Source organism: Rhea americana, unplaced genomic scaffold, assembly GCF_003343005.1.
Source record: "Rhea americana isolate MKP2758 unplaced genomic scaffold, rheAme1 scaffold_196, whole genome shotgun sequence".
Classification (NCBI taxonomy): Eukaryota; Metazoa; Chordata; class Aves; order Rheiformes; family Rheidae; genus Rhea; species Rhea americana.
Window position 1 is genome coordinate 779437 of NW_028186105.1, and position 15421 is coordinate 794857.

A 15421-nucleotide genomic window follows, 5' to 3' on the forward strand; every position below is an offset into this window, starting at 1 on the left:
CTTCAAGAGCTATTAAGTGGCTCACTTTGGTTTGTAGTGTTGTTAGTAGCTCTTCTGCCCCTTGTCCCCACGATGCAGTCTTTCCTGTTTGCTTGGAACTGGTGGAGACCAGAACGAGCTTCACAGCTTGTAGTGAACRTGGATAATACAGAGCGGAAGTGCTCTGGGAAATGATTCTTTCCTTCAATTATCTCTGCTTGTTATTTGTGGCAAGGGAAGAGAATGYCCTTGAAGGTGAAGAGTGGGTAGAGTTCATGCAAAAACAGCTCTTTCTTGGCTGATGCTTGAGGTCTGCTTCCCTGCCCTGTATGTGCACATCTGGGCACTAATGCCCTAACGCTGTGCTTGTGCAGTGATGGTTAAGCTGAGTTGCTCCAGCTTACCTCAGTCCTGCAGAAATGATTGCAGACTAGTACCTCAAGTGGTGGAAAAGGAGGGGGAGCAGCAGTGTGATGGACTACTTTGTGGCTGCAACCAGTTGCCTTCCCCTCTCTCTGGACCTGTTTTCCCTCACCTGCTATGTCTGCTTAGGCTGCGAGTCCTTCAAGGCTGGGACTCTCCCCATGTGTGTACAGCATGTGAGCTGCAGTCTCAACTGGAGCTGCAGKGCATGCTGCAGAGAAGAGTGTGAGTGGATGGTGTGGATGATGTGGCTATGAGCCTGGGAGGCTGCTGTGGAGGTTGCTGCATTGCAGCTGGGCAGAGGTCTGGAGACCAAAGAGCTCTTAGTCCTGTACTGGTGCTAGCCTCAGCATTTAGCAGGAGGAGGGTAATGGGAGGACTGCAACGGAGCAGTGAAGGCTCTCAGATCCACTGCTCTGCCCTGTCACAGGACCTGAAAGGGGCCTGTATAGAGACTGCTGTGGAATAAGAAATACCTGAAGCAGGATTCTTGCTGAGATATAGTTGGCAGCTTTGCAGTCTTCAGAATAATTGCCAGAGCTGCATTTTTAGGCCAATGATTTAGTATGTGGAGATACCGAAGTAGAAAATGGACTAGCAAATGACAGAGGCTTAGGGAGGTGTGAAATGGCTCTCTGGAGGATTGCATTAGGGAAAGACTAGGAAACAAATCTGGGAGGTGAAACGCAGCAGTGAAGGATTTAGAATGGATAATGAGCAAAAATGTACTTACTGTGTGTTTGTGGGAGAACTGGGAAGAGTGACAAGACTTAACTTGTAAAGCCTACAAGGGTGCTGGTGGGTGCTGGAGAGGAGTGTGGAGGGCAGGCTGTCTCTGAAGGGAACTGGATGAGTCTGCAAGTTAAAGTGGGAAGATGTATGTAAGTAGCATGATCTCAGCTTCTCAAGCCTGCACTGGAAGTAGGGACAAAGTTTTTTTTTTTTTGTTTGTTTGTTTTGTTTTTTTTTCACAGCACTGCAAGGGAGAAAATGGGCCTATTAACTAGAATGCATTTCTCACCAGTTTCTTCCTTCTCAAGTCGCTGAGATGTTGAACATCTTTTTATACCTGTCTTTAGCAAGGCTAGCAAATCYAAAAGGAAGGCAAGGGGAAAGATCTTAACAAAAGATGAATATACAAAAATAGCTATTGAGGAGAGCTTGAGGGTACTCTGCAAGCATTTCAAATGCTTGGCTTATCTCAATAAACACTCCTCAGGGCATTAGGGGAATTAGTGATTGAACTTTAACTTAATTTAGTCATTGAAGCTGTTGCTTCACTTTATTTAATCAGGGGAGTGGAGCTGGAGAAATACTAGGGACCTTGGTACTGAGAGTATTCCCTGTGCATTTGATTACCACTCTTGGAGGGATAAGACCTGCTGCAGGGATTGACTGCCCGGTGGGCTGTTGCTGGCCCCATAGGGAGTGGTTGTCAYGTCTGTCTACTCCTGCCATGTGTGGCTTGATTCAGAGCTGCTCCAGGATGCAGCCCTGCTTTGGGATTATAGCCCTAGTCTGGCAGCTGCTGATCTATGCTGTTTATTATTCATTTTAAGGAGGCRTCCTGGACAGTCTTGCTGTACAGGTGAAGGGACCAGTGTTAACTGGAAGGAGTGAARTGAAGGTTTCAGTGTTGCAGCTGGATTTGGCAGCAGTATCTGCACTTCCCAGGTGAAGAAGTTTTAAATATGCAAGCAGGAATGAAGAGATGGTGCAGTTTCAAAGTGYTGAAAAAGCACAGAGGATGCCTGCTCTGAACTCCTCTTTAGGATGRCTTATCTGCCCTAATTTAACTTCCTCCAGTAAGAATAGTGACTTGCGTTTTAAAAACAACATAATCTGTCTTCCTTCATTCCAAATGACCGTCAGCCTGACTGGTTGTGGTGAGAATGTGGGCTTTCTCCTTTGCAAAGAAGTCTTGCRTCTTAAACTGAGTTAATGGCACATGCAGTGACATCTCAGGTGGGTTGATTGGAAGATGTCCTGTGTGTTGCTGTGTAACCTAGCTTCTACTTTATCTTTATGGCTGGCCTGAAGAAGGGCACTGGGGCATCTCCATGGCTCATCTGCTCTCCTCTAAGGCTATGGCYGTGGCTTGGAACTGGAGCAGAGACTGGGGCATGATGCTTCCAGTCCTGGCTAGATTGTTTGCTTCCTTAAAATTCCCAGGGGATTGAGATCCCACGGCAGGTCCCTAGCTGAAAGGGCAGTAATCTAGGTGCATGTACCAGGCTGCACCCTGTGCGAGGGCAGGACGGGCTGGCTGGCTGCAGGCGGAGGTGTAACAGCAGGCTCTACTGGGGCCAGCACAAGCAGGGCAACCTGGGTCCTGGTCATGCTGTTACTGCAGGCAAGAGATGGCAATCTGGGGTATGTGAGCTAATCGTGGGCYCTTTTAGTACAGGTGGTGGGGAGAATGAAGGGCACTTAGCAGGAACCTGCATGAGTGCAGACCCATGGCCTGCTCTACCTCATCAGCCTTGGAGAGGAGTCCCCTCTGCCACTGGAAACCTCTTCTCTCTGCTGGTACTTTTGCGTGTCATGATTAAGTTCTCTCCTGATCWTCTCTTGGCTTAGTTAAACCAAACGAGTGCTTATTTCTCTCACTGCACAGCAGGCTTTCCAGATCGTGACTTGTTCTCCTAATTCTTTTCGGAAGCTGTGCTAGTTTCGCAGCCTCTTTTGCAAGTGTGAACACCAGCACTGGAGGTGGCAGCCAGGAACAGACTCGCTATGCTGCAGCATGAGTGAATACTGTCTATGCTGTTCAGGATGTTCCCTGATGTATGCAGGATATTTTTTTCCTCTTTAACTATGATGCTGCCCTTGGGTGTCCTACCTTACCTATAGGAGCCGCTGGGGATACTGGGGGCGGTGTTCTAGGATATGATGCTCGTTTAGGCTGGCAAGCAGGTTGCAATGTTGGCTCTGCTAGCACACACATAGCTCAGCAGAGACTGTGATTAAACTGGGAGAGGAGCCTTGGTGAAGGAGACTCCTGGGACACGGAGAGATGGGAAAAGTAGCCAAGTGCCCTTGTAGCTCTGGGTTTACAGCTGATGCAGTAGAGCAAGTTTTTGTTTATGGCATGGCCTTGAGTCTGAGGGTAGGGATGAAATAGTGATGATTGCTTGGGAGGATCTGCTTTCTGCTGAGTAAGTAGGTGGAAATTCAGGCAACAAAATTAGCAGTCTGGGCTGGAAGAGGCTCTCTCCCCAGGAGAGATCAAGGCACATGGTGTCTTATGTAGCGGCTATGGCCCATGTGCTCTCACTGTGCCTTGGCACTTGGAGCCAACAGTTGTTTGTTGCTTTTGTGCTCTATCCTCATTGCCCTCAGCTCCTTTCCACTGACTAGCTGGGTCTTAATATCTTGTGATGCTCTCGGTCCTCTCTGATCCTTGCCTATAGGCAGGAATCYGGGGTTCTGCCCCAAACCTGTTTCCCGCCCCCACACACACTGCCCCAGACGCTTGATCTCTGCTTTTTGGCTTATTTGGATCCTTATCCAACTTGCAGGGTGTGGGTGGTGCTGGGGGACAGGCAGGGCTTTGCAAGTCCTATCCCTTTGCCACTAGCTTGTGCCAAATGAGCTTTTAGTGGTATGAGCTGTACCTGTGAGCATGATATGAGGCTTCTCACAAAWAGCTTCGGTTGCATCAGATGACCTTTCTGAATGGCTGCTAATGCCTGCACCTTGAGTCCTGACTGCAGAGCAACGGTTGTCTCGGAGCTCATCCCTGACACCCTGCATCACGGGATGGGATGAGCGCAGCTGAGTGTGGCCAAAATAAACAACTTTGCAGGTCCTCTGTTGTTTGGCTCCCAGATATCTGGAAATCTACAGGATGCTGTTGATCCTGGCAGCAGTCTGTTTTGCTGGCTCCTTAATCACAGCCTCAGTGGGAGGTTGTAGCTGACCAGGGCCCTGCAGGCAGACAGGAGCTCTGTTTCCCATAATAGTTTGAGTAAACCCACTCGAAGTCTGCAAAACAAACAAAAAAAAAAACTTGTTGCATGTCTTTTGGAAGTGGGTCATATCTGTTGTTCAGCGTAGCAAGCGCCTTTCTTAGGTGAAACTGCTTTTTGCAATAGACTTGAACTAAACACTTTCAGCAGAGCAAAAGATCACTTTACTTGCTGGCTCTGTCAAGGATGAGAGCTCTGCTCCAGGAGCCTGCATCCACAGAAGGTGGAGAACCACTTGGCAGAGTCCAAATAAAAAGCTCCTAGGTGGGTCAAAATTTGCAGTACATGAAGTGGAAAGGCTTGAAGGTCTCTAATATGGTATAGAAAAGAATCTTTTAAATTCTGCTTTTAATTAGTGTTTCTGTGCTAATGAGCAAGGAGGAGTAGCTGGAGCCTTAAAGATCCGGTTAAAGTAATTCACAAAACATATCAAACTCAAAGGAGCTGCCAAAAACTATCAAGGACAAAAGAAAAAAAAAAAAGTAAGGAAACTATAAACAGCGGATGAAAAATGAAAACTGCAGGCTACTGCAAGGGGGATGTTCAGCCCAAAAGCTTAAGGACTTTGGTGGATGTTTCCTGTGATGAAAGCATCAGGCTTTGAGTGTTTTGCAAATGGAATATTGGGGCCAGATTTTTTCTTCTGTCTTTCCTTTCCACAGAGCTTGGCACACCCCATGCTGAGCTTCCTTCAACCATCTGACTCCGAGCCTGCGGTTATCCTACCTGCGTGGGGGGGAGCGGGGTGGGGATGAGCTCTGCTTGGCCCAGAGTTTGGGGACAGCCTCTGTGCTCTGGRGCTTTCTGGTGCTACAGCTGCACAAATTAATAACACAGATCTTTACATATTAGCAAACAGCAGCGTGGCCAGGTTCTCCAACTGCCTGAGTAAGTAAGGTCACTGACTTTCACTTACAAGCTTGCTAGGCTTGTACTACATGCTGCCAAGCAACATGACTTTTTTTTTTCTTTTTAATGCTGTAGATTTGAATTGTCAGAAAAGCAGTAGGGGAGAATTAGGGGTACGTGGAAGAAACAGGCCTGGGGTTCTCAGTTCCTGCTGTCCCTCCTGAATTCAACCAGGGAAACGCTTCCAGGAGGTGCTTGAGCTTGGGGTGAATGTTGCCTGCTGCAGAGGGCTGGGAGCCTGGAGCAGCACTGGGCTCCCGCATCCAAAGCAGGCTAGTGCTGCGCAGAGCAGCCGAGCTCCCTCCTGCCAGTTCTGAGCTTGCCGTGCCTCTCAGACCATCAGGGGGAGGGTTAATAACTGGAGAATTTAAACCGACAATTTRGTTTCTGGCTTTTCAATGCTGCTGTTGGAAAAGGCAGATGTCGAGCTGCCTTTCTTCCCCTCTAGTGCTTATGAAGAGCCCAGCATCCTTGGCTGGTAAACTATCAGCCTAAACTTCTCARTGGCATGCTGCAAGGTAAATAAATATTCTCCTTCAGAAAGCTCCTTCCCCAGTTAAATTGACCCCCTTAGTACTTTCATGCATTTCAAGAAGTCGGAATGGTTCACAATTGAAAACAAGCAGCGTTTAGCCCCTGCTGTGAAGGGAAATAGGCAGGCACCAGAAAGACTGTCATTTTAGCCATGCTCTTACAAAAGAGGGTGTTACAGTAAACTTGCTTATTTCACCGAAGGAGAATTCAGCAGGCTTGATGGAAACCGGATGAGACAGGCAGAGTAAATGGGTTTTGCTGGCTGAATTGAAAGCAAAGCAACATGCATGTGCAGAGGCTGGTCAAGAACTGACTGCATCTTGCAGAAACTAGGAATGAATTGCAGACGGTGGGCTAGCGAGCCCTGGAACAACATCTGTCTAGCTGTGTGCGGGGTCCTGTTCACCTGTGCTGTGCCTTCAGAGGCAACCAAATGCAGCACACAGGGCTGCTGTGCTTAATTGTCACGCTTCGTTGCAGCTCCGTGTTGGCACTAGARGGATCGGGTGCTCATCTGGGATTCACACGAGTGGTACTGCTGTGCTGCAGCCAGCCACAGTGCTGGGCTGGGTGTAAAGCAAGCAGAGGGRTGTCCTCTGGATGCAGTGTCCTGGGAAGCAGCATTCTGTGACTTTTCTGTTTCTCAGTGCGACAGTGGCCAGGAGCAGATGGAGAGCACTGGGGCAGAGCGTAAGAGGATGGACATCTAGTGCATGATCCTTGTGGGAGGAGTTGTGCCTGACCCTGCTTGTGGAGTTTTCCTAGCATGTCGTAGTCTTGTGTTCCCAGTGAGCACCCAGCAGGCATTCTGGTGTTGTCTTCTGATGGCGTTCTCTTTTCTTGATGCAAACTTGGCCAGAGACCTCCTGGTGAAGCTGGACCTATCTCCTCATTCTGACCACTGTATTGCGTGCAGGTGCATGGACCACAAGGGAGGTGCACCATCTTATCCACAAACTCCTCCGCAACAGCTCATGGCTAGGAGTGCTGGAGCAAGGCTCTTGTCCYAGCCTCCTGCAGGCTTTCACTTCTAGAATGCAACAACAGTTTTACTGTGGAGAACTACTCCAAAGGACTGCTGCTCCCTCCCTTCATCAGTTGGGGACCCCCCACTTCCTTTAGAGGCATGAGGGGGGCTCTCAGCTTCAGCCCTACAGGGAAGTGATAGGGGTAGAGGTAAAAAAGACTGTAGGCAGCTCAGTTGTGACAGAGAAAAACATAGATGCTGGAATGATGAGTCCTGCTTAATCTTACCACTCTATTAGAGACCTGACCATGAATGATGTTGATCGGGTCCAATGCAAAACAGTGTTTTTTGTAGCAAATTGGACGCGGAGTTAGGAACRTGAGCCTAGGTCTTCCATGTCATAGACTGCCCTGCTTCCCCTTTAAGTACTGAGGAGAAACATGCCCTCAAAAGCATTCTGCCTCTTGGTAGTAGCTTTAACCCTGTAAAGGGAAGTGATGTTCTCAGTGCAAATCAGGGTCATTTGCCAGAGCTGTGCCCCTTGGCAGGCTGCTGAAGTTGTTTAGAGATGAAGAGCAGAGGGGCTTGACTGGGGGCTGCAGTAGCCAGGTGAAAATCCAATGGAACAAGCGGAAGACTCTCAAAGTTCAGGAGGTCACTTGGGTACTGGTGGCTTAGAAAATCTTGCTGGATGAGCAGTGCCTTTTTAACAGCAGAGCAGTATAGCCTGCAGTACAACTGTGGTATGTTAGCATCTGCAGGCTGTTAATCCAGAAGTGGCTCTTAAACAGTTGCTATGTGTTTTCTGTGTTTGTGAAGTCAAAACACCTGGATCCCAGATACTGTGTCAGGTGCAAACTGCAGGTGAGCTGTGACTCAGCAGAGTCCCACTTACATGGACCTTTCTTGCTGTCAGAAATGGCTGGAGCTAGAAGCCTCTTCTTTCTGAGGTCAGATGTTGCTTTCCAGTGGATGTAGGTTAGTGATGCCAAAGACTGACTTGGCATTGTGGTTGGTGTTCAGGTTAAATGAAAGTCCCATACTTCAGGATGGGAAACCTGTCTTGATCTAGTCCTCGGTGGCAAGGGTAAGCTCAGTTGACTTCCTCTTCTGCCAGAAATGAAATCCTCCAACTTGTGAGGTGTGTTGACAGTATTGGCAAATCTCAGTGTTGCGGGAGGCATTAGAGTGTCCCTCCCATTTCTGGAAAAACTTGGTTTTACACAGTTCTATATGGTCCCGCCACTACCTTCCTCTGTTCCTGTGTTGTGCCAGCCTCCCCTGGCACTGCAGGCAGCAGAGCAGGCCCCTGCCCCTTGCCTACCTGGCTCTCCATCCCTGGCAGCAGGCACCCACGTGCCCCCTAAAGGGAAAGGGAGCTGGCCCGCCTTGGGGCTCCTGAGGGGTCTGGTGGCAGATGGTGCTTTGGGGAGCAGGAGAGCTGCCACTTTCCAGCTGCTGTCCTGCTGGCACGGGCTTGGCATGGAGCCACAGCCACCGCGAGGCTGCTGAGGGGCCCTCCATCTCACCAGAGGGGTTTGGCTTCTCCTTCCACAGCCACCTCTGCTGGCCTCAGGTGAAAGCCCACCACTTGATGAGGGCTGGGGAATCTGAGTTGCTTGCAGAAGGGGTTGGGCATGTGCTATTGCAAGGTGACATCTGACTTTTAACCTAGTGGCAGCCTGTCTGGGCTCAGCAGCCTGGCAGGCTGCTGCCTGGCCCCAGAGCAGCTCAGCTGCTCAAGGGGCTTTTGCAGCATCTATCAATGCTACTACCAATGCAGTAGGATGCTGTGTGGGTGGTCAGGGCTACAGACATGGGATGCTTGGCTGTCAGGTCCTCCCTCAGTGTGTTTGCCTCCCCCCRGTCCCTTCTGTGTGAGCTGTGGTCCTGCAGCCCCTTCTTTGGGCTGGGAGTACAGGGCAGACTGTCTGCCCCAAACAGCCTTTTCARAGGGGACTCTGCATGCTTTGGGTGCACTTCAGTGGCTGAAATGTCCTAATTTCTATGCTAATGCATTCCACATGCTTCTCCAGTTTCCTCTGACATGTCAGAGCCCTGCTGCCCCATACCTCCTGATTTATCTGCTCTACCTTGCCTCTTGCATCCCCTTTTCTGCAAACTACCCTCACGCCCCCTAATTCCAGCCTCCAAGCATCATTGTGGCAAAAAATGCCTAGCCAGGAGCTGGAGCGGGGGAAAATCATGAGCAGACAGTGGTATTGACCTGTGGTGGCCTGGCTTGATGCCTCTCAGCTCGTGCTGGTGTCATGCACAGATGCAAGCTCTCCCTAGCTTGCATCGTGCTGACGGGTTCAGGATTTCCTAGGGGAGCAGAGGCAACGTGGGTGCCGAGGGGCCGATAAGTGCTTTTTATTTTTGCGTTTGCAGGAGCGCAGTGGTGCTCCTTGAGGCCCTGAGGAGCTGGAGCAGCCTGAGCGTGGCGCAAGCGAAGAGGGGACCGAGGTGGCAGGGGCCGCGTCGTGCGAGCGGGGACTTTGGTGGCCAGGAGGGAGCGGGCTGAGCATTGTTCCTGCGGCATCACATCGGTTTCACATTCCTCATGCAGGAGTGATCAGCGCTTTCAGCGCCAGACAAAAGAGCGGGGAGCCGAACAAAGGCTCCGGGCGAGGGGGGGCTTCACCTACTGCAGAATAGAGGCAGAGGATGAATTGCTCTCTTGGCAAGCCAGGGAGATGGGCTGGTGGTTGCTGGGCTTTAAAGCACCAGCTTAAAATTTCTTTCCTCCTTTAAAAGGAGGGTGTGTGTGGAAGAGTAGGAGAAAGGGCTTCCTGGGTGCCAAAGATGGAATAAATACAATAGCATGACAAGATCCATGATCGTCTTGCATTCCCTTGCCTGGTTTCCCCAAGTGCTGAGGCTAAACTTATCACAGGGTGCAATGTATCCTCTTGGGCTGACCAGCTGGTAAATAGGGGCTTGGCTTGGGCTGTAAGGTGAGGCTGGGAGTCCCTGACTGCCTTTAAGGGAACGTAAAGCTGAACTGAGAACACGAAACTGCTTTGCAGACCTGTGGGAGGGTGTCCATGTCCACTCCAGTGCTGGGGCTGAGTGGTGATGGAGGGAGCTGTGGGCTGTTTAGCTTTTCCAAGGAGTTTGAGAGAAAGATGAGGGAGGAAGAAGGGGAGATGATAAAGCACTTGTAGCCTTTCCTGCTGACTGCTGGCTTATCTGCTGCTGTGGTGGCTTCCCTCCACTGCGGCAGGTTTTTGCTGGGGCCACAGAGCAGCAATGGGGCATGAGCCAGATGTGATATGGGCACGTGTGCTCGTAGGTGCCTCCCTGTTGTAGTCTTGGGCTGAGCCCTGTGTTGTTTGGTGCTGATTGCCCACCTCTGATCCAACCAGGCTGTCATGCCTGTTGCTGACTCTCTCCTCTCTGTAGTGAGCCTGACGTCCCTTCTCTGCCTGCTCCTCAGCTCCCTGCTTTCATCTAAATACCCTTATCTGCTGTCTCTAGAAAAAGTACTTTCCTGCATTAGACAAACTCTTCCTTGTCTTTTTTTTTTCCTGCATGTGCTGTCAGCAGTTCAGTTTTTGTTAATATTAAAGGAGAAGGGGGAAAATTGCACCCCTTAAAGACGCTCTAACCTCTTTGATCCTTCCCAAGAAGCTTCTTTCTTCTATGTGAGTGTAGATCTGAGCTTCCTGCCTGCCTCACGGTCACCTCCTGCCCTTCAGCCTCGGCTCCCCACGCGCAGCTCTGGCTGTCCCCCTCTGTCCGAGGGCGGCCCCCTCCCCTCCTGCCAGCCGGGGCCTCTCCCCATGAAAGGCTGTCAATCATGCTGAATTGTCTGGCAGTTTTGTGATGTGCAAAGACTCCCACCAAGGAGTCAAGGGCCAACCCGAGACATTTAAACTCGATCCCCCTTGCATCCTAAATCAAAATAGGAATCCAGGGCCTGGGACAGAGGTGGGGGTGGTGGTGATGTGCAGGCTTGAAACCTCCAGCTTGCCCCCATTGGGGTTCTGTGGTCCCTCTTCCCCACCTGCCCTGCATGAAGCAGGTGTGGCTGCTGCATTTAGGGTTTGGTTTTCTTCCCTTCTCTCCATCTTCCCTCCCTCCCCCCTCTCTCCTCCCCCCCCCCCAAAAAAAAGAGGGGGGGGAAAGAAATCCCTGGGCTTTTTTGGTGAGTGTGTGGGGCTGAGGTCCAAGAAGCTCCTGTCTCAGTAGCTTGTGATGGTTGTTGAAGACCAGTCCTGGACTGACACCTCTGGGTAGTCATGGAGAGTAGCTGAGACTGGAGCAAAGATGACAGGTTGGTGCCAAACGCAGTGTCCTGCAGGAGTTTACCCCCAGACAGCACAAGCCAGCTTGGCCTTTTTGGACCACCATCATCACGAAGGGGTGAGCGTCCAGTCCCCATCTCCGCAGGGCTCTGTGGGGCAGACCTGCTGCATCTAGGTGCTTTGCATCATGCAGCACCTGGAACTGCAGGACATCCCTGCCCTGTCCTGAGGGCAGGGGCTGGGAGTTGCTTGCTAGAGTATGAGCCCTAGAAAGGGCTGAGGCTGTGGGAGAAGCAATTTTGGACTCTCAGCTGTGCTGGGCAAGGTCAGGCTGCCTTTACCTCCAAGTTCCCAGAGGGCAACAGGTTGGAAAAACACTAAGGTGGTGGATGAGGCATCCTGAATTCCTTATTCCAGCTGCGGGTCTCTCCCCTGACCCTGAGCAGTGTCTTCAGTAGAAGCTTGGGACTGACTTAAGTCATGCAGTGGCTGTGTTTGTTTTTGCATCCTGGGCAAAGCCAGGGCCCCTGCCAGTGCTAAGTGAGCACAGAGCTGTCCTAATGAGTGACTGCAGCAGCCAGGGCTGTGCCTGCCACCTGCGTGAAGCTGGATGAAGCTGTCTGGGGACCTGAGCAGCAGCCTTCTTGCAACTAGTGAAGGCAGAGCCACTGGCATTTAGATTACCAACTCTCCTGCGCTTTTAGCAGAGTGCCAATGTTTGACAAAACCATTAAGTTAAATTAAGCCCTACGCATTTCAAATGGATTCAGAGACTTCTGGCTGACTTGCAATTAGCAGAGCTGTCTCTTCTCCCTTTTGTCTCCTTCTCTCCCTTCCCCGGTTTAATTCCCTCTGATGTGTAGCTGGTTTTACTGCTGACATTTAAAAGCAGCACGCTGGGGCTCACAGAGACGCCTGGCACTTGGGATGGTGCTGCTGCGAGCCACAGCATGCTGTGGCTTGCGCAAGGAGGTCCTGCTCTGGTGGGCAGGGAGGATGCCTGGGAGGTGCTTGCATTGGTGCAAGAGAGGCACCCTGCAGAGCCTGAGCACGGGCTGGCCTGGGATGGTCAGGTCCCTGCTGAACCTGCTGCTGCTTGCCTCCTGCCAGTCACCAGAGCGTTTATTTATGATACAGACTTTTTTTTTTCAGCTGAGTGGTTTCAAGGGGGTGAGGAGAGGAAGGGCACTCTTTGCTCCAAGGGGCTCACAGTGTAAGGACAGTGGGAAAGCAGAAAGCATCTGAGCGAGAAGAGCAAGAGGCAGTGTCTGTGTTGAGTCACCTTGACTTGTCTTGGATGTAAGCAGAGGGCTTTAAAGAGGTACAGGGTGATGACCTTGCAGATGGACACAAGAGACAACCACTGCACTGTGGAGCTAGCATCTTTGATGGTGGGTTATATCTGCCAGGGAATTGCTGGGGCTTGGGTCAATTGCCATAGTCTTATTTGCAGAGCTCTGTTGCAAATGTACAAACCATGCTAGTCATGGTTTGAGAAGCAGTCTCAGCACTCCTTCACCTGGCTAGCTTTTTTTTTTTTTGGGGGGGGGGCAAGAGAAATCCCTGTGTGACTTACCTGTTGCTCCTGGGGTCTGTCTTGGCTGTTGCTGCTCCAGAAGCCCTTTTTGGGGGGTGGACGTTGGAGAGAGTGGGCAGAAACCTCAGAGTGGGTGTAGGGCATGATGCCAGCAGATCAGATGGGGAAGGGTAGGCAGCCTTTGCTTGGGGACTGAAGACAGCTGCATTGCTGCAGTGTGGATGAGGTCAGGAAGGAGAAATAGTGGTGGCACCTGGGCATATAAAGGCTAGGACTATTTTAGTTCTGTCTGCAGTTAAGAATACAGCAGCGCAATGAAGGCTCTTCACGTACAAGCGCACTAAAAAGGATCTAATGGAGCTTGTGGCTTAGTAAGAAAACAGAGGAGTGGCATACAAGATTAGTTGGACTAGCAGGCTGAAGCTGGAAACAGGTTGCCAGTGTTTGAGACTTGTAATGCTCTTATCAGTTGCCCTGTACTCCTGGTTGGTAGCAGCACAATGTGTCAAGCACTATCCTAGCGGAGGTACCATTCCACGTAGCAGGACCTGTTGCTCTGCCTGCAAGTTTTGAAATCTTCATTACAGGAAATTATGGTCACTGCAAGCCATGGAGAGTTTGGTTACACTACTGGAGCAGCCTTTGTGCTGTTCTTTTGCATGGAGGTACCTTCAAAGCACCGCTCTCTGCTGTATACCTTTTGGCCCCTGGTCTCTGCAAGTCACTCTAAGAACTGCTCTCTTGGTGCACCCAGCTCTCCTGCTGCTCTCCCTGCATGGAGAGGTGCCAGAAGGTGCTGGAGGAGAGCTTCAGCAGATGGTTGCAGAAGTTGGCCTGGCCTGCCCATAGCTGGAGCATTAAACCAGGTAGCACCTTGGGGTGGCAACCCAGAGGAAATGCAGGGATGTGGAGCCTGTTCACATGGAAACCCAGCAGGCAGTGCACACAGCAGTTTTCACTGGTGGGTGCAGCCTCTTCTTGCCATGTTTCTCCAGGCGCTCTTGTTATTTCCATGTTCATTAATGCTGATACGCTCAATTTCATCAGCTCGTTTCCTGGGACCGAGAGCAATCCTGCTCCTTCATTTGCATCCCCACTGTCTAGCTGTTGCCCAGGCAATGCCAGGTGCTTTGACATCATTACCCAGCCGCCTGGCATCCTCTCTGCCCCATTAACCTTGCAGTAATAGACTTCAAACTGAAGGAATGGGAGAAAACTGCATCGAAACGGCAGCCGTTTGCATCGCCAGAGAGCATGGCTTCTCTGTTTTCTGTAGGGAAAACTGTGATAGTTAGTCATGGCTCTGACTGAAATGGGGAAAGGTTTTTTTGCCCTCTGGGTGGCTGTGCAGTCTGTCTTTGTTTAAAATATTCCTCATCATCATCTCCCAGGGGAATGGGAAGTCAAAACACATTGGTTGTTAGCAGGAAAACTCGAGGGTTTGTGAAGGGGAGGAATAACATGCAAGGAGAGGCTGCATGTAGCCATTTGTCTCAGCCTAGAGAAGGGAAGGCAAAGTGCACGTGTGTCACTGCTGTCCCCAAATCCCTAATGGGGGAGAGCAGAGAGGCAGGAGCTGGACTCATTTTGGAGGTGCCCAGTGCTGGGACGAGAGGCCATGGTGCAATTCGGAGCAAGGGAATTGCCTCTGGGGCACTGAGAAATTTCTGCACCCATGAGGATGGTCAAATGCTTCAACAGGGATGAGAGGTGGGAAGCGTTGACCCCGTGAGGTGTTCAGCACTCCACTGCACCAGGCCCTGCACAACCTGAGCTACCTGGTCCCGCTCTTGCTCTGAGCATGGTGTTAGATCGGAGACTGGGGCCAGCCTAGGTCATTCTACAGCTCTGATTCCAAATCTGTTCTAATTACTTGTAGTGCTTTCATTTTTCTTAAACTTTTTCATTGCTCGCTTTTAAATGTTCAAGTAGTCCAAAGCATCTCTGGATCTTTTCTTATTCTCGAAAAGTAGAATTGGCTTTTGTCCAGTTTTTGATTTACTCCCTTTGGAGTCGGTCACCCAAATATCCTTTTTTTTTTCCTTCACTGATTTGGCATCTTCCAACAAGTTTCACTGCACAGTTTTCTGTAACTTGAAACTTGAGTCAAGTTTATTTATCTACCTTCTGCTTGCACAGCACCTGCTCTCACAAAGTCTTCTGGCACTTGCTTGTGACTTATGCTCCATGTAACATGTTGGGGGTAGTGGAGCTGCCCTGAGAAAGCAATGACGCAAGAGTGGGGAGGCCTTGGCACTTGGCTGCTTTGGAGTCTGAACCAAGCAGAACCTGTTCAGCTCCTGCTGAGTCCTTGCGTGAGGCAGCTCTATATGGTGCAAGCAAGGGCTGTGCTTCCTTGTGCAAGGAAGGAGCTTTGCGTGTGCTTCAAAGCTGGGGGCCAGATGGAGCAGAAGGATGCGGTGTCTGTAGCACAGCTTTTTCTCCTCCTCTTGCTTTGAGAGGAGGAAATTCTGCCACTTTTTTTTCTGAGTTTTGCCAAGGGCAGAGCTGAGAAGCTTCTGTCAGGAGGAAATGCTGCAGTTCTAGGCTTGCAGCTGGCTAGTGTCTCTTCTCTGAGAGCTGATCTGCTCTTCTGTGGCTGTTTGACAGGGTCTAATCCTGCCCTTTGCTTCTGCAGGGTGCACAAGTCTGCATAGGACGAAGCTGAATCCCAGGGACTTGTTGCAAACCTTGGGGAGGAGGCTGCTATGTGGCAATGGGGAAACTGCTCATCTCCCAAGCAAGAAGATCGTTTCTGGGGGAGCTCCTGGGAAAGGCTGTCACCCGTGACTGTTGTGCTGGGGAAAAGGCTGGTGGAGGCGACTGCTGTGTTTTGCGGCTGCTGACTTCA

General features: G+C 50.7%; 1 protein-coding gene across 2 annotated transcripts in view; it reads left to right on the forward strand.

Annotated features, from left to right (window-relative positions):
• The first annotated feature begins 2041 nt into the window (after positions 1 to 2041).
• Positions 2042 to 15421, forward strand: part of CNTFR (ciliary neurotrophic factor receptor) — a 187289-nt gene continuing 173909 nt past the window's right edge. The window contains exon 1 of one of the 2 annotated variants that reach the window (XM_085303033.1): positions 2042 to 2076. The gene's annotated coding sequence lies outside the window, so the exon portion shown is untranslated. The remainder of the gene's footprint in view (positions 2077 to 15421) is intronic. The other variant, XM_085303028.1, reaches the window with a different exon arrangement.